We start from the raw sequence: 21071 nt of genomic DNA on the forward strand, positions 1-21071 counted from the left end.
CATGTACGAGAATGGTAACCATGGTTACAGTAAATAGAGGCCAATCACCTCAAAAACACATGTATAAGTGATTGTCAAATAAAATCGATAATGTAATTTTTTCTGATCAGCTTTCATTTTTATAGGCAAAAGAAAGCGGAATATAGACGAATGTATTAATATTATTCCTTGAAATATTTTTTGAAGTATTTTACTATTTATTGAAATAGAAAAATGATTTTAATGAAATGCTGTGTTGATCAATAAAATAATTTGTGAGTTTCGAAACTTTCAGTTAAACAGATATAAACAAAGTCCCAAGAATATTCGAAAGAATGAACACACATTGATTAAACCCATTGACGAATTTTTCTTCACATTTTCCCAAGCTATCCAAAACATATTAATGAAATATATTGTCATTAGATGGATCAATTCTGTGTATCAAATTTGCATTCATAATGTTTAGTCAGTGCATGACAATTTCATTAATGACGAAGCAGGAGTTGAAACTTCCATAGGTTTTATTTTCACACATATATGGACACAGTCATTTCTAAACTACCACACAAGCACATCACAACACATAGACGAGAAAGAGTGAGTACATGTCGCCGCGTCGGTGTCTCGAATGCATCTGGTTAGGGGAACAGATTTTTCCCTTTTCTCCATCGGAGGGAATCAAAACTCTAACACACATCATAAAAACTGCGGAAATTCTCAAATCAGTTCATTAGGAAAATTATGATTCATAACTAATTATTCACTTACTTCAGGAAATAAATAAGGATATAATGAGGATAATTGAAGATAATGATAATTGAGGATATATTGCATTGAAAAAATTGGAGCAGTTATTGACATCTACAAACACTTCATTGATAAACAGATGATATTTTTCTTTATGGTTATGGATAATGCTATGATTTCGAAATTTTAATTTGCATCTGATTATTTGTTACGAAACTTAAAAAATAAATTGGCCACAATGTGCAATCTATATGTTGCTTATCCTCTATGGATTGAACTCCAATTATAACCAAGTCCAAGATATCGGAGAAAGAGGGGTGCAGTTAGTTCTGAAGGTAAGTATCTCTCAGCACCCAAGGGCAGAAGTCTGACTTTAGCTCATATGAAGATGAGACTCACACACTCGCTTGCACAACCCCTTTGTACAGAGGGAGGGAGTGCTCTTTAACATAGATAGAATACAGTTAAGGAGCAACCACGCCCGAACCAGGACTCGTACCCGGGACGCCCAGATCACGCGGACGATGCGCTACCCCTAGGGCAGGACTCCGAAGCAATCTATATTCCAGTTTTATATGGAAGCTCATATAAATGATACTTCAGTAAAAATTTATTTAATTTTTATCAGATAAAAAAGAAGAATTAATATAGTTGAATTATGTTTAAATCCTGATTGAAGACAAATACCAATTTAAAACAAATACATAACAATAAGTAAAATAATTGTTATTTATTTTATTTAAAGCGAATAAATAACAATTTAAAGCAAACAAGATTTTATTTCTTACCATAAGAAAAAGAAGAATCAACCTTGTTGATTTACGTGTAAATCATGGTTAAAGACAAATATCAAGTAAAGAAATAAATAAAATAAAATAAAATAAATAAATTGAAGAGATATTTACAATAGTTATGTGCCAATATGCATTAATAAGAAAAATACAGAAGGACATATATTTATCAAAAGAAAAACTAATTCAATGTTAAAACTAATTCATTACTTCATCTGATTGAATCTGTCGATGGATACCATTAAAGGAGGTAAACTGAAACAGAAATGTTGGCTTACCTAAAGTATTATCTCCCTGGTGTCACCTCAGATTATATCAATTACATCATAAGTAGGTATGCTTTCCCTTCCCTATGGATATAGTAAGGATATGGGACTGCTCTTCCTCCATATCCATGCTTGGTCACATTCCTTAGTGGATGATGGAAGTTTGGTTTGTATTGTAACAGAAATTACAAAGGTTACCTCATTGCCTGACTATACTATCATGGCGGCCTGATTTTCCTGTTTCCCCCGAGACTTTGACATAGCAGAAGTTGCCTGGTTTTATGGTTACCTAAGGGATAGAATAACCCTGATATTTAATAAGTTCATGTTAGAATGGATTATGTGAAGAAGAATACAAATGAATAAGCGACGCTAAAAAGGTTTTGTTTATTCCAATGTAAGAAAGAGTATTACTTCGAAGCATTAGTAACAATATAACATCATGTTGGTTTACGGTTCTCATTCTGGAAGGCCTTGTCCTACACGGTTACAAATAGCAGAACCTTACATTAAGGGGTCACCAAACTTTGCGCGTTGGCAATAAGGCATTTAATATCATCTTCAACCCTGGAAAGAAAATGCCACTGATATGATGTGAGGATCTATTCAATGAAAGCATTGAATAGATTTGACATTACGATCTTATTCCGATTGGATATTGTCCTTAACCTAATTCTAAGTCGATGCTAAAAGGAGCATTGTTCCCCCTTTCTTTGACTTTCCTAAATGGTGAAACGTGCCATAAGTGAAAGGTAGAATCACTAATATTTTAGCTTGTTTCCAGGATTAAATGTCATAATTTTTATGTATGTTTGCGGGAAGTTCTATAAAAACTATTGTGAATTCTTTCTGGAAGGCAATAAATGAATCCTTGTTTATTAGCGAATTATAAAGTCGGACATATTGAATCTCAATTATCATTAATGAACCGTTGTGAAGAAATTGAAATGATAAAGTTAACAACTACTCCTCCCACGATAGAGAATATCTAAGACGCAAGTGGGTAAAATATAAGAAAAAAAAGGCTTATATAATTCGCATTGAAAAAGTCTGTAATAAATGCTTTATAGCCTAATAATTGCAATTAAAGTAATTTTTAGTAAATGATTATAAAATACCCTTTTCTTGTAGAAGCTAAATTATTTTCATTATTTGTACCCATATCTTTCATTTCGAACAATATTTTGGCGCTAGGTCGATGCTGGGCATGGTGAAGTAAAAAATCTTTATTAGAGAGATGCAGTTCATTCAATTATACTAACGTCCCGTTAAAGCAATACTATTGCTATTTTGAGATGGACTTCGTAATTATGAGTCGTGGTCAGATGATGAGAACGACGCCTCATCTGGCAACCTCTCTCCAAGCTTCGCACCATACCAGCGGGAGGACGTCCCCCCCCCCGACGGATTTAAAGTGCATCAAAACTGCTTACACGAAGGTTCATATGTGAAATAGGATCTCGAACCTAAAACCCTCCGGCTCCAAAAATCTTACCACTAGGCCACCACGGCCACCTTTAGCATAGAGAAGACATTTACATAATAGTGTGACTCACTTTTATTTCTATAGAGGGAATAATCATAAGAACATAGGTCGAACCTGTGGAGATAGGTCACAAATAGCTGCAAATCCTGTGATGATCTATTAAATTTGATATGGAAGGAGACAGGTTAATATTAACATGGGGTATGAAAAGAAGACTTTGATATCTGGAGCACTTTCGTTTCCACAAAAGAGAAGATTGTGAGAACATAAATAGAACCTGTATAAATATTTTTGAATTGGTTCACAGAAAAATTGAGTCACAAAGGGCTCAAATTTTGTGATGATCTAATTAAATTTTGAGTTGGTTGGGGTACGAAAAGAAGAATTTGACGTTCCTTTTCCGAACGTTTCCATCCATCTTGCTAAAGTTCAAGGGAGTACTTTTGAGGGAAGGGGAACAAGATTGAGAGACCAATTTTAATCTTCAGAGAGTTATGAAGAGTAGATATCAGATTAATTAATCAGACGCTTTTCCCCAATATTCTCACATGTTCTTTAACCCTTGAATATGAGAATTTCTGTTGTAAGGATTCAGTTACTCCATCTAGTTTGTGACCATCATTCCTGAGATTGTTCTTATAGAATAGAAACTTGTAAATAAGTTTTTTGGTTTAATGCATCTTTTTACCGCTTATTTTCATAAATCAAATTTCAAGTGAAAATCTTGCGATTGTGCAAAAAATGTCAAATTTTAGTTAAAAAAAAAAACTAAAATCAGTTCGAAAATGAAATTAGTGCAGCGATTTAATTCTAGTTAAGGAAAACTACTAATTTTTATCTTTTTATTTCTATAATATATCATTCTTACTATTATAAATTTCAAGAAGTGATTGTAAAACAACATACTCAAATAAATAATGAAATACACATTTAATTATTTTAAATAATTGATTAATTAAAGCTAATTATATCTGAAAATGCTCAATATGATCAATATAGATAGAAAATCATGTACACCACTCTAATATCGTTTAGGACCCTCTCTCCCAGAAATGCCTCAATGCGGAATGTCATTGTTTATACTAATCTCTGAACGTAATCAGGAAAAAATTCGAATCATAAATTCTGCAGTGCAGTCCACAAATTCAAGAGTATGAAATTATATAGATATTTTTTCTAAACAGCGCCAATCACAGAATAATCATTTATCACGGTGGAGCAATTGGTCAAACCCAATTTAATTCATTGTGTTTACATCTATATGAATCTGTAGACTGACAGATGATCAGAAGTTTGATGAATTTCATTCGGAATTTGATATGTATCTATAATTTAGTTGCTAAACCGAAGGTCAAAATTTTATGAGCATTTCTCTTCGTTTTTAGTGTTATAGAGTCCATTTGTATTAGAAGAAGCTAGATAAACTTCCTGTAAATGGATTTCGTTCATTATTTGATAGAAATCAACAAATCTGGACATAAGTCTATATACTAAATTCCATACATCTAATTTAAAGTGTTCTTGAATTGTTGTGTTCACAGATAAATGAATAAAGAAGTCTGAAATGTGAAGATCCTTCAAAATCTTAAATTCGAATTTTTTGGCGATTGCAATATTACTTCTATATTTCGAATATAAGAAAGTAAAAAAGCTGAAAAATGTATGAAAAAATAGAGACCTGTTTTTTGCTTTTGATTAAAAAATAAATTAAAAACAGTTTTCGGCAGAAATCTTTTTAAGTACTAAAGGTAAGTAAAGCTAATTCCTTTCAGACCATTTAATCTCCAACGCCACTGGTAATTTACTTGATATATTATGACATACTTGAAAAAATCATTAATTTATTATAACTTTGAACATCTTGAGAGAACTTAAACTTTAAGTATATCGCTTATCTAAAAGAAATTTTTTCTTAAAAATCTTTTTGAAGGCTTTCAACAACTTTTGATATTATCGAAGAACTTTGTCTTCATAAATTATGGAAAAGCAGAAAAAAATTATAGTTGGAAAGTACTCTGAAATGTTTAGAAATTTAAAAATGACATAAGGGATTTTCAAACTTAATAATAGTTTTGAAATTTGAAATTACTTTTGATTTTATTAATCATAAATTATTAAAGATTTAATAATTTATTCAGTTTTTGGAAAAGTATAACCGTTTTATTAATGTTACATAATAAATAAGAAAAGATAACTAAGAAAATGAATGAGTTTATAAATCCTGCGAATTAAGAAAATACTGATGCATATTTTATCGAATTACTTATGGTTAAGTGATTACAAATATATATGCGTTTAATATCATTATTTTTTGATCTCATCAAACTAAGGGAACAAAATTTCAAATTACAGATTACATTTAAGAATGGTCAGTTTAAAAAAGCAATATAAAAGTAGATAATTTTATTTCATTCTCTTTATTGTACAAAATTTTAAAGAACTATTGAAATTGTCCTTTAAAAATTAAGTAAAAGCGATTTAGATGGCAAACCTACTAAATTCCAAAGACGCGAAGTAAAATATGCCAGGAGACCTATTGCTTTTTAAAGAAATGAATAATAAATACTGTTACCATAAATAATAGTAAATATAGTATATAATGAAGGCTTTCTGTGGTGTAAATAATTTCACTCAAATAAGATTAAAGCTGGAACTTTTTCATAGGAAGCATTAAAAATTTTTTAAGAGGTAAATTCTAAAAACAATTTGAAAACTGCACTTTCGTAATTTCAAAAAATGTCCATTCATGTCAATAAATTTAGATATAGGGTTAAATAATCAGTTCGGTTGCAAACCATTAAAAAAAAACAAGAGAACTTATTGTTTGGGGATTAACACAATTTACTTAATGTGAAAATGATTTTAGTTTTATATTTATATTATGAATAATTTCTCTCTTTATATTTTGAATAATTTTGTTCTTATAGTTCTTTTGTTCTTATTCCAAATAGCTAATGAATATATTATTTGAATCTATTTATTACATGTAATAATTATCAGTATTTGAATGGCGGAGTACTGGCATTTTCTTTAGAAAATACTCTTATAAAAGATTTCTTTTTTTTAAAAAAAAATAATTTTTTTATAAAGGAAGTTAGCAGTAAGAGACTAAATATATAATTGCCTTTATGTCTTTACTCATATTCCGCAAAGTTAAACATAGCAATGAAGTGCAATATTTCCAATTTAGTTCATCAATTAATTAATAAATATCACTTTTTATAATTTGTTTATTATCATGTGAGAACATGATGTTGTTTCGATTTGGGGTTTTTGATACGCAAAACGCGAGGACAGAAAATTGGCGATTTATCGCTTTTGAGGCATCAATTTTTCGCTTTTAAGGTTACTAGAAAATGATAAAGAAGGTTGTCACATTTGGCGACATATATCCAACAAATAGTTACAACTTGGAGTGAACGTCTGTCGTGTACCTGCATGTCTGGCCAAAAAAAGGGGATGGTCGAAAGAAGTTATATCCCGAAGAAGCATAGAGAAAAAAATGGGAATGACCGTGAAACAGCGAGGCTAGGCATCGAAAGTTATTATATATATATATATATATATATATATAATAATAATAATAATAAATATATATTTTAAAAATGTTCAATTTTTTAAAAAAATAATATATTATCATTTATATTTTTAATTTAAAAAAAACGCATTGCTTTTCTAAAAGTTGGCGATTGCACAATACAATAGACACATGATCATTCTAAACCAGTTTAAACCGGATATTAGCAACAAATAAATTTTTTAAAAATCTGACTTTGAGTTAAAATTTTAGAGCTCGAATGATTTTGAGATGGAAAAAAACTCACCGTTTTCTAAATATTGAAGCATGCGTAATCTGATAACCACGTGATTGTTAAAAACCTGTTCAAGTTGGTTTTTCTCGAAAAAAAATTCTGACTTCGAAAGAAAAACCTGACAGAAAATTTTTTTGATTGATTTGACTTAACTTGATTGATTTTGAGACACTCAAAAACCATCGCTTTTCTAAATGTTGGTGATTACGAAATATGAGTCATGTGAGAACATGATGTTTTTATGTCCGATTGATAGCAAGTGTGAAAAAAAAAAAAAAAAAACGTTTTCACATGATAACTTGAAATCTGGCATAGAAGACTTCATTTTTTTAAAAAAAATTATTAATTTATTTGTTTTGTTTCCTATTTGTTTATTTTTTAATTCTCATATTTTTGACTAACTTTTTCATGAAACTTAATAATCCTAGATTTAAATTGAATGAAATCAGAAACATTATTTTGAAATGAAGATTATGACATAGAAAACTAGAAAAAACTCTGCTCACTTTTTGTGCGCTTAGACCTCTTATATCAATCAACTATAACATATTCTTACTTTATATGCAACAGCAACTCACTTTCTTTTATCATACATATTATGGCACGTTTATAAAGGAAAATAAAATTATTTACAAAATGTTTGAAAAATACTTTGCGCTGGCGTGAAATCCTTAAATTTAGTGGATCCCAATTTATACAATTTTTACGTAAAATCAAAAATTCTACTAATTCATATTTTTCTGTTTACATTATTTAGGTTTTGGGAATGAGAGTTTAAAGTTAGAGTCTGTCATTCAGGATCTTAAGGTCGCGGTTTGAAACCCAATTCCATGGAAAATACGCCTTATATACTAATCTAGAGTCCTTAAATTATATTTAGGGTCAATTATTCTCCCCCAAGTGTAGTGTTAAAATTTGGAGACTTCAGATTCGTCGTATGAAGATAAGATCGGATGATAAGACCCATAATATTAATCAATCGTCACATATTTTTGATTGATTTTTACAACAATTCATTGAGCCAGTACACATTGTGATAATACAATACGACAAGGAATAACTGACCTTTATAATTTGACCTTTATTATCTTTATAATTTGGAGGCAATTAGTTATTAAAATAAATAAGGGTACTCAACTTATTTGTGATTGTGAATGACCTGTTATAATGTTATCACCTGTTTATAAAATTTATAAGTAAAACTAATCTTCAAAGTGAAAATATAGCGAGGCATTTTACTTTTTCCTTAAAACTGAAATTTATTCTTTTATTTCTCAAAGGTACATGGCTTCACCCCCTTTTTTTTATAAAACTAATTAAATGTCTAATTAATATGAGGTCTAAAAATGTTTCTAAAGATTAAATTTGTAATTAAAATTAAATGTCTCTAAAAATTAATTAAAATGTGTCTAAAAATACGAGGACAAATTTTACTTTCTCTTTATTATTGAAACATCCTTGGACTTTTAAAAGTGGCATGGTTTTATCATATTTTTATAAAATTTAAAATTAAAACGTGTCTCTAGAAGTGAAGATATATGGCGAGACTTTACTTCCCTTCATAACTGAAATTTATTCTTTGGATTCTTAAAGGCAAAGTAAAAAGTCCTTCATGATTCTAGGAGAAGAATTATCTAACTATTGTATACGAGAAAAGAGCAATAAAACACTTTCAGGTAAGGACAAGCTGTAAAGTATCCATATCACGAGCATTTAGGCATTGTATGTTTATTTTAGCTAAGAACGAATTGCCTAAAACACCTGAACAACCTTTAATCTTCTTGTTTGCAAACAAACATTCAGTTATGTGCTGAATAAGTAGTTAGATTTCGTATGAAATTTTTTCCCTCCGGTTTGCAAATTATGTACATAAAAGATCCCAGTTCAGAAGAAAAATATGTACGTCATTAGTCTTTTTACACCACTATTTTTACTTAATTACACATCTTTATGTTTGAAAAGATGGAAGTTTGTAATCGTGTTCGTTACAAACTTTCTGACTTATCGGATATTCCTGAACTTTTGCAGAGGGAGTTGGCTCTAGATAATCTATTATATGCAAAATTTATCTTTTTATTCGTTTTGTGATTGCTAGATGGCGTGTCACCTGACCCATGATCTTTGAGGTTTGTTTTGCCAGTATTGTTTGAAATATTTAATGAATATTACTATCACGTTGTAGTAAATATTTATAATCACTTGATGGTGACAAAAAAGGAAAAGTGAAGTTTTAATGAACACCAAATCTACAGCAAAATAGTTTAAATTAATATTATTTTTTAATGCGACTTTTAGAAACATTGTTTGTGGCAACGTTAATGAATTCCTGTTTGTTTATCTTTCTCCTCCCTCGGTTATCAATCGTCTGAATATAGAAGCAATACACGTGTTAACCCTGCATTGTTTTTTTAAAAATAGTATTGTGGCGTTCAATCAGATGAAGAAAAAGATGGGAAGTCATATCACTGACTCTCCGACCCGCCCGAAGACACACGGATAAATAATACTGAATGACTGGCCCGCCGCAACAGTAACACTGGCGGGAACTTTGGTTGAGTCATAAGGGCCATCACCGGCCACGGAACAAATCTTCCCGAAGGAAGTACGTCCCGTCATCATTGGGAGGAGCTAGATTCCCCATCTTTTTGTGTACCCTCCAGGGTGGCTAGATCCAACCACCATATCGGAAGCATCTCATCCTCATTTCGAGGTGCCCCCCCCCCACCGGGGGTTTAGAAAAAATTGATTCAATATTTAGATACTGGAGAAACAAGTAAATGATATTCTTATTGAGGGATTTTGGGTTGTAATTCGAAAGTCGGCCCATCGAAAAATGTATATTCTTATTATGAAAAGAATAAGTTTCCATCTTGACACAGATACTCAGTGTAGTTTAAAAACTTGATAAATGGAATTGGCGAATATTACATACAATATCAGACAACATCGGGGTTGGCCAGAGAAAACGAGCAGAGTGCAAAACCCTAAAGTAATACAATATTCTAATAGTTTCACAATTTATTTATTAGCTAATATATTAAATCTAATTGCACCTATATTCTGCCTGAGAGACGTCATTGAATAGTGAATTTGAGGATGTCTATATATCAATGAAAATACATCAATTAAAAATTCCTTTATCTTTATAATTATAAATTATATTAAAGATTAAAAAGTATAAAATAATGCAATTAAAGAACATTTTAAATATATTTTTTATTCATTTTCCAGATAGTAGAAAAGATTTCTTCATTCAAAAACATGGAGGCAAAAGTATGAAACAATGAAAAAAGGACTTAAAGAAAATTAAGTCGCGATGAATTTCATTAACATGATAAATTCTAAAAAATTATTAAAAGTAACAATACAATGTAAAAATGATTAAAATTCTAGTTTACTTATAGTATTTCTATAAGATTCAAATTCCATGTGATTTTCTTTTGATTAAAAATTATTTCTATATTTCAGTGCATTAATAGAATTGCGTTTTTAAGAAATTATTTTTTAAAAACTTTTTAGATGCTTTATTCTTGAAAATGATACTAGAAATTGGTATTTTACTTCTCATAATATTACTGCTAAATTATTATAAGATGGCATTATAATAATTTGGTTTCCCATAACAGATTGCAACAATTGCGATAACTCTTCAAGGAAACGATATTCGATAAACAAGGTTTCTATACTCTATGATTATTTATTCATTTTTTATATACCACGAAATCGTATTATTTTTTTATGTTTCAATTTGCTGTTATTTAATATGGTTTTGAAACAATATGTGGCAAATTGATAAGCTCGTAATTATGTTATGCCGATGAATATGTTTAGTTTAGTTATATTAACGTCCCGTTTGAAGCAACACTAGGGTTATTTTGGGACGGACCTCGTAATTTAGAACCGCGGTGAGATGACGAGGACGACACCTGAACTGGCAACCCGCTCTCCACACCACACCACGCCACGCCAGCGGGAGGACGTTTGGTCAGGACGGATTTAACGTGCAACAGACCCCCTTACACGACGGTTCTTCGGTGGAATCGGGTCTCGAACCTGAAACCCTCCGGTTCCGAAGCCGAGACCTTACCACCAGGCCACCGCGGCCTATGCCGATGAATATGAATTGAAGGAAGAATATTATGCACTCTATCCTACTATCTTATGTAAATTAATCCTCAATACTTAAAATCCGTTTCCTCTACTCTTTTAGCTGGCCGCTGGCTTTTTTGTTGAGTTAAAACACAAATGTGGCCCATTTTTCCCTGAATGCATTTTAACCTCTCTAATTAAAGTCGTCAGATTTCTCTCACAAGAGATACTTAGGAGCCGCAAAGTCGCTTTGACTAACAAAAGAACGACATTTTCCCTTTATTGTGACTCATGGACTTGGCTGGATACGCTGTACAGAGGGGAATTTAATGTGGACATTGCGTGTGAATTACCATCTCCAGGAATTTATGCTATAATCACATTACTATTATATATATTATATTACAAATTTATACTATATATTATAATTACTATAATTTATACTATAATCACAATCACATTACTTTATCAGAATCTCATAGTAAAATCACTGAAGGGAAAAATTTCGGACACTTTGCTCTTATACCTCAATGTAGACTGATGAATCTGTGAAATTATGTTTATATATATATATATATATATATATATATATATATATATATATATATATATATATATATATATATATATATATATATATATGAAGGGCGATATTGGGTTCTAAGGACCATGATCGATGAAGATCTGTGATTCAGAAACTCATGAAGCAAGAGCCGTTGCAATATGTAATCTTTCTATAAAATAAATCTACTTAAAACATATATATATTCTGTGTTTTAGTAAAGAATTGGTCGGATCCTGTGCCTAATGGAGATTCATCCGGTTTTCTTTCAAACGAGAGACAAATGTGGATCAGGTTCCTTTCAAAGTTCAGCAAGAAGACAAACATTATACTTATTTTGTAGGTAAATCGAACTATCATCTCATTTGCTCTAATCCTGTTTTAACCAGCAGACAATCCTGAGTCCTAAATTCTTGATTAAATATCAAATAAAATTTTTGAACAAGTATAACTGCTATTTATATGTAGTGCTACATGAAAGCACATAAAATATTATATATAATTATGAAATCGCTATTTTTTCCATAGCTATTGCAGGAAAATATATTCAGCTTATCAAGATTCTTTACGAAAACATTTTGATTTAACCGCAATCCATTTTGAAGGAGAATCATTTGCTAAGACGATTTGCTTTGGGTCACGAACATTACAGATTATCCACAAGGTAAAAAGACAAATTAACCTTGCATTTAATAACCAAAACTTCCGGTATATTTTTATAAACATAGTAATTTAATCTTCGGTTGCAACATATTTGTGTTAAACAGTTCATTAATTTTGTTTCATTATATTAATTTCATGGTAGTTGCAATAATCATGATTAATCGAAAATATAATATTAATGGAAAATTGCAAATAATGCTGCAGCTATTTCTTTGATTAATTTCTTAATCAAATGCTTTTCGTTAAATTGTTGATTAATTTTGTACTATCATAATATCATAGTTATTGTAATAATTTTACTAATGAATAATAATTATAATAAATTTGAGAGAATTCATGAAATATTTATTAATCCAGAGAATTAATTTTTATAATAATAATTTTAGTATACTTGTTTTTGGTCTCACACATAGAGTATAATAAAAATAAAAATCCTTTAATAAATAGAATATGAGGTGGATATATTATTAAATTCTTCTCAGAAAAAAAAATCAACATAAAATAATTAGGCAATGTACTTTAATTTTAAATGATGATTAAATGCATTGTGTAATTACTTCTTCGGCTTGAGATAAATAAGTTTTTTTTTTTTTTTTTTGGAATCTAGATCCCTTAGTAATTTTTCAGAATTATTTAAGTAATCCAATATATTTTTAATTTATCGGGTTATTTACATATAGAAAGTAATGCATTGAGAATGTAGAGAGATTAAAATTATAAATTTTGAGATTTTGATGAATTTCGACTTCAAAAATCTGTTCGGGTTCGAAAAATCAACTTTTTGCAATTATTTATGCCAACTTGTGCATCTATATATTCGTAATCATTCATTTTCGTAAAAATGTGAAATTGGAATGAAAGTTCTCATGGTAAAATTCAAGATATCATTTATAAAATCATTAAAATACTATGTAAATATAATTATATAAATATAAAATGTATCATAATTATATATTAAATTCTATATGATTTTCAACAATAAATACTAATTTATATTCAAAATTATATAAAATACTATGTAAATTCAAATCTGTGGTAATTGAATGCACATTTTTTTAAAAAAAATTTAAATTAAACAAAAAAACATTTTCTACAGATAACAGCTTTTAACATTGCATCAAAAGAGACACCCAAAATTGCTTAAAAATTATATGTCAGCGAAAAAGCTGATTTTGATTTCCTTTAGATAATTTTTTCTAATGATAATCCAAGTAAATCTGGCTGCCTAATGGGGAAAAAATTAAACAAGTAATATATAAAAAAAATGTTAGTCAATTCCTACTTTCGCAAAAATTGAACTCGCATTCTTTACCTTCACGTGAAAAATACTGAAATCCTTGCATTTTACTGATTGAGCTACTGCTTATTGACTTCAATTTTCATTACAAACTGTTAAAACTCTATTTAAAGTATTAAAAATTAATTAAATTTAATAATTAATCAATTAATATTTGAAAAAAAACTGTATTAACATCAAGTCTCATCCACTACAAGTTTAAAAAAATGTATTTGAAAATGTATTTTATCAACAATTGAAAATTTGAACAAGATATATGAATATACTATATAGGGAGAGTGCGAACTAATAGTAGAAATTGAAAAATACCACATGCCAAGTAACATTTTCAAGAAGAGAATATAATAGATTATTACAAAGTAAATCCATTAATATATTTTCTTTAATGAGCAAAGATGTACTAATATTTAGTACAACAAATACTAAATACTTTTTTTTTCTGAATGAGATTTTGGAGCCATTAATTATTTATTATAAAATCACTTGTGATATTTATTTCTTATATTTGATAAAGATAATATTAATGTTCCCTATCTTAATTTAATTCCCGAAGAAAAAAATGAAACTCAATGTCTTTTTTTATATATAACGAATTTTAATGAATGACATATTTAATAAAATTTCTGATAATTTGTTCGTTTATGATGTATTAATGGACTTTGTTTTCACTTTTGGATGTATATTTTCTATTATATTTTGTGCAAAGGTTTCAAACATTCTCTCTTTCACTATACACGCAATACGCATCATATATATATATATTGAATTTCGGTTCGAGGAAAAACTAAATCGTTACTAAACTGATGCGCTTTTAAAAATGCAAAGGAATTGATTTACATTTCAAACCTGCAATTCTTACTTATCAGTTCTGAAAGTTATTATAATCTTTACAACGAAAAATATAGATACTAGTTCTGTTTATAATTTATTAATTATGAAACACAAAAGGCCTTTTCCCTATTTCATTTTTATATAAATTATATTTAATCAGAGTTTATAAACGTGAATTCGTGGTTATTTTTAACTAATGGGGAGGCTTTATATAAGAAAATGTGGGACAGATATTGCTTGTGCACAGTGCGATTTTATGTATTGCATCCAACTAATGAACACTGGGAGAATGTAAAGCGCATGCGCATTCTTTAATAGGTCTGCCTATCTCTTGCCATTCCTTTATTTTCCTAGATTTATTATGATCCCTCGTGAATTGATATTTACAAATTTCGATATTTGCAATTTTAAATGACTGAAATTCCCTAAAATATTTCATGATACGATTCAATGTCATGTTTTGCTTCGTGAATCAAGGTTAATCTGGCAGGAATTCATACCATTTGTTTGGTGCAGTTTGGTCAAAAATGGCTCTTGGGTAAAAAAAAAAAAAAAAAAAAATCTACTAATCCGTAAATAAGCAAATTAAACTATTTAAAAATTATTTTAAACTTAGAAATCGTTTATTATTAGTTAAAATATATAAAGTTATTTTAGATTATAATTTTTTTTATTACCTGCGAAGTTCTTATAATTAAAGTTCACTAGTTCAGAAGGCTCTAACGTTAGGTCTATGGCTTCCAACAATACAAAATTTCAAGAGAATGTAATAACAGGAATGTGCTTTGTGGCAATCGAAAAAGTTAAAAACTTTATAAATAGATGAAGTTGCGCCAACATCTGGCGATTTTTCCCGATAAATAATTCGAGGAAAACGTTTTTCAATGTTAGGCTAAAATTAAAAATTGCTAATTCAGAAAGTTTTCCAGCTGTGCCTATCGCTCCAAAGAATGCAGAGAAAAAATAGATAATATCCTGCAATGCAATCTGCGTCAGCAAGCAAAATTAAGAACTAGTCTCTTTGCAGTGGCAAATAAATAAAATTATGCTCAATGTCCAATAAACTCTCTATTATTTTCACATCCGCATCTACTTCAGAGTTTCTTACTGCACAATGTAAATTATCTTGCGTGATTGAGTAAATATCGAACTTAAGACTATTCTTCAGATCAGAATCTTTAGATGTCTTAGCCTTTCAAAACCTTCACTACTCAAAATAGCATGGTTTGAGATCAAGCGATTACGATGGCCATATTGTTTAAAAATAATGACTTATGCGAAATGGAGCTTTTATAAAGTTTGAACTAAGCGAGTAATGTCAGGTAGTCTAAGACAGTAGAACTAAGAGAAGTTTTCTTCAAAATATTTTGAAGAAGACCTCGGCTCTTGCAACTCTGAAATAAATAAATATATAAAACCGATAATATAATACGAAATCTGATCCACAGAAGGAATATGCAATATCTTGCGCGTGTCCAAGATCACCTTAGATATTAGTGCAGCGCCATCTATTGACGAAAATTGTAACTGTGGTTTTCATTGAGTACATTAATTGTATTACATGGTAGTGAAATTATGTTTCATCGAAAACCATAGAGCCAGCTATAGAATCTTCGGAACAGGCGAATTTTACTTGGAACAACCTCTAAATATCAAGTGCAATTATTTCTATTCTTTCTATTCATTCGAACTAGATTCAACTCATCAAGATATGGATGCTACTGAAAATAGTCAAAGCAAAGATATGTTACGAAAGAGAATTACAAATAAGAAAATAAATAAATAAACTTTTTTTATGAATGAATTATTTTATTCTTGCATGTATTCAAGGGTAAACATGATCAATAATTCTTAAGTACCCTTGAAGACAAAATAACTCACACTTAAGATGTAACGCATTCTTTTCTATGTAATAAATCATATCTCAACTAATAATGAAAATAAATGTATGCATCTTCAGTTTGTGCCTGTTGATTTCTACAGAGCCTACTATTGGCCTTAGAGCTACCAAATTTGGCACAGATGTATTTTCGAGAGTGAAGATTCAAATGGGAGTAAATTTTTTGAGACATTCTAAATAATTAATATGTTTTAATTTTAAAGATAGCTCATAACTTAAAGAAATATTAACTAATTTTAGAATTCAAACTATTATATCTATTATTATTATTCTAATGATATCAATTTATCTTTGTAATTTTTTTCTCAATTTCAAAAAATTAAATAAAAATATTTCTAAGCATCTTTAGTACCATCAATACTTTTCATTTTTTTGCAATGAAATGTTTCACTACTTTTTTCAAATTTTTAATCATGACGGGTTTTTTTTCGCAATGCTCTTGCTTTTTAATATTCGTTCATAATGCCATTTTATTTTACCAATATTTTGTGTAGTCTGTTAATAAAGTGCTTTAAAATAGCTTGTGGTATATCGATATATAGAAAGACCATACTGGTTATTCTTTTATTCACTAACTAGCATCCTTCAACTTATCTAACTTGTTGCGTAGCGTGCTCATTTAATATTTATAAAAAAAATCTTTATATTCTTTTAATGTTAGACTAAACGGCGTATTTTATGTAGGAAATAATAAAACGGAATTACCATGTTATACAACTTGCAATTGACGCAGAGGATACAAATATGACGTCATGTATGTTAATTCCATTTAAGACGATTATATACATAATAAACAGGTGTAAGGTTAATGAAATAACTAACAAAGCTTAAATGCCTATCATGATGTTTAAAGATACTTTGAATGCATCATCTTGTTATACGACACGTGAGAGTTAACTAAAAAATTCGCCAACAATTTTAGCAAACCACCTGGCCATTAAAGTAGAATATGTTAAGTAATGATAACCATATTTTAAATTTAGCTGTTTTTTAGTTCAGATTAGTAATATTTTTATTTTACTGGTAAAAAAAATCTTTCTTTTTGTGTTAAATCCTTAATATATTAAATGATTTTAACTTCTTTACATACCTTGAATCTTTCATACATTCGTATTTCCAGTAAAAGAAGTTGCGTCTGATTACTGAAGAATTTGAAAAGTTCCGGTGAAAATGATAAATTTCTTATGCTTTCAGAAATTGTATTGAATAAAAATATTAGTTACGCTTTCAGAAATTGTCTAGAATAAAATTATTAGGATTTGATAACAGTAAATTACACTCATTAACAGAATTTTTGACTAAATATTTCTTATGCAAGATGCTTGATCCATAAGGAAATTTACTTAATGAAGACTTAACACCCAATTACAGAGAGAATAAGGATTTAATACCTAACTAGCCATCTTAGACTGTCAACTATTCTCCACAATATTAATTTAAACATGTCAATCAATTTTAAGGAATCGGTCCTATGAACTAATTTTATGACAATAAAAATATTTTAAATTGTATTTGCATAAAATTGTATTGGTATAAAACAGTCTAATTGATTAAATAGGTTTGCAAAGTGGTAAAATAAATTGGCAGAAAATAAGAGCCGAATGTAGAGGCTGAAGGTTGTACCAAAATTTTATTTCACTATATTTTTTGAAATTTGAGGAATGATCATCGTATGTTAATAAAAACAATAAGGGTTTCATATAAAATTTTAAAAAATGAAGAAATCTGACCAATTTTGAACTGTAGTATATTTTTTTGGTAATTATTTTAAAGATACAGGTAATATAGTACCTTTATATTATTTATTGAGTCAAAAAGCGTATTAGTTCAAGAATACTGCTAAATTTGGGTTTACAGAAAAATATTCTGAATGCAGATCAACTGTTCCTGGAACTACTGCTTTTGCAATTTTCAAAAAGAGATTAAAACATTTCAGTGAGGTTACCATCCAGATTTGAAGCTATAGGACGGTTTGGAAGATAGATAGACAAGTATGATGAGTTTTATTGGTACAAGAGTCAATTTTGCCATCGCTACTTCAAGACATTTTTAGTATGGCCATTGTAATTCCAAATTATTGTCACAGCAGCTTTATCTCTCTAAACTTCCCCAGATAAAATATATATGAAACCTGCCAGCAATCAGACCTTGAACTGCAATTGTCCTGTCCAAAAATTAAGGCACTACTCTTTAGCAGTTGTTGTTCTTTAAAATAACTAAATAAAATATTGCAGACAAATATGGTTGGGTAAAAATATTTTTAATTCAATCAAAATATTTATTTTCTATGGAAAAATATCAAGAGTCATTCATGAAATTTTAATTTTTCCTTGAATAATAATAAAAAAATATACATGTAAGTTATTTTTAAATTTTGTAAAACAGATGTGACATTTGAGTTATATCGTCAAATGTATGATCCTATGTAATCTGATAATGAATGTTTAAAAATACCGTGGAATAATTCCAATAAAATAATATATATTTTCTGATTTAACAGCTGAAGTGATCAATTATATAAAGAATCCCAGTAATAAATTATTTTTTAAATCTGAGATTGTATAATTAATTCTAGTAAATGCTATTTTGAATGATTTAAAGGAACCCATCATTTATTTCAAAAAAGTTCTTATAGAAATCATATCTTTATCACTGAGGTTATATTTCCAAAAATGAATAAGCACAGGTTTTGATTCAGAAAATGTCAATGATTAATTATTTGAACTTCTCAAATTTTCAAATTTTATTGGACATTTTAGAAGAAGTCAATTTTTTGAAAAGATAATCATCAACGTTTTGGAAGATATAGTTTGCCACAATTTCTTTTCCATGTACTTCATTTTTATGAAATATTTCCGTTTCTTTTTTAAGGATAAAACTACCATGTACATATGCCAGCTATCAAATAATAATTTAAATACTTTGTCAGACCTAAATTGCACCGCATAAAGAAATAATAGCACTTAACTTAATGAAAAGAAAAATGCTATTTTCATTTATAATACAAGTGCCGTTAACACTGCATAAGATTAAAGGCAATTAAAAAAAACAATTGATGTTGAAACATTTCTTCTAAGTGATTCCACGGTATTAAGATACAGACATGCTAAATGTTAAAATAAACGGATATTAATAGTAAACAAAAATGATATATGTTAAAATAGAAAAATAAATCAAGTTTTAAAAGCAAACAATTCACGTTATTCTTAATATTTCCCTTTCTCACGTTTCGAATCAGTTTTGTAATTTATGGCTGTATTCCTTCCTGTTCTTAACCTGACATCAAGGAGAACAGTTCTACAGTTCTTTTTTATAAAGACTTGCAAAACAGCAAAAGGAAAACATTGGACCAAAACATTGCGACAGATGTTGTCATTCGAAGGTTATGCGCGCGCGTGACGTGCGAAAACAAGAATTTCGAATACGGTCGAAAAACAAAATAAATAATCGTCTCATCTTCTATTCATAATAACATTATTGTATATTTCTGGCATGGCTTAGGGTTTCGAGTTTTCTGGGGGTATGATAAAGAGTTTATTCTGGAATACAATATTGTAGAATAGAATTCTGAAAATATTTTTGTAAGATTAAATCAAACTATTTTTCTAATGATATGAATATGAATTTATGGTGGGATTAGATTTAATAGAATGGAATATTGTTGATGCTTCCATGGAAGTATGAACTTTTTTTTTTTACGAACATGATGAATTTATGATGGCATGTGGTTTCTTTTTTTTTTTAATGGAACAACTGCAGTTGTTGATATAAGGATTCTTTTTAACATTTTGATGACGATTTTATGGTGAAAGATTCTTTGGAAAATAATTATTACAATTTTTTTCAGAAGAGAAATAACGAATTTTCTAGGGCTGCGATGAAAAGTGTATTCTGGAATGAGATCTGAAAATAAATTATCACCACCTTTTTTACAGGAAGTAAGTAACATGTTTTTTAATGTCATGATGAAGAATATATGGTGGGATTATATTTAGTTGAATAGAATATTGATGCTGTTTCTATAAGTATTATGTTAGGAATTTTCCAGGATTATTATTAATTTATGCTAGAATGAGATTTAATTTTTAATTGAACAGAATAATTGAAATCATTCTTATAAAAATCTTTAGCACCAAGAAAAATTGCAATTAAATTAGAATTTGTTAAACATTATTATTACAATGCTTTTCAGAGGAATAAAGGTATCGAGGTTAGGATTATGAAGTTTCTAGGGAAATAATGAAGAATTTATAGAGGAGTTAGATTGTATTGAATAGAGCTATTGTATTTACTTCTAAATGTATTACGTTTCGAAATTTTATAGTATTTGCAAAGGAATGGATCAAAATCTTTTCATAAATAACAGATTTCTTAAAGAGTTTTAAACATGAACTTTTTATCAAAACATGATTTTTTAAAGACTTTTATTTTATCTAACAGTACTCATTATTTTAATATTAATGCAATGGTTTGGTATTAAATCTCTACCAAAATTACAAAGACCCGAAGGTGACGGTGTCGTTTTAGAAGAATCGGTCGGAGTTGCTATTTAACCAAATATTAATGAACATTTTTTCTTAACTCTAAAAGAAATCACCATTGTAATTCTAAAAAATAATCACTAAACAAACAAATAAAAAATAAT

The sequence above is a fragment of the Argiope bruennichi genome, chromosome 5 (assembly GCF_947563725.1).
Source record: "Argiope bruennichi chromosome 5, qqArgBrue1.1, whole genome shotgun sequence".
NCBI classification, from domain to species: domain Eukaryota; kingdom Metazoa; phylum Arthropoda; class Arachnida; order Araneae; family Araneidae; genus Argiope; species Argiope bruennichi.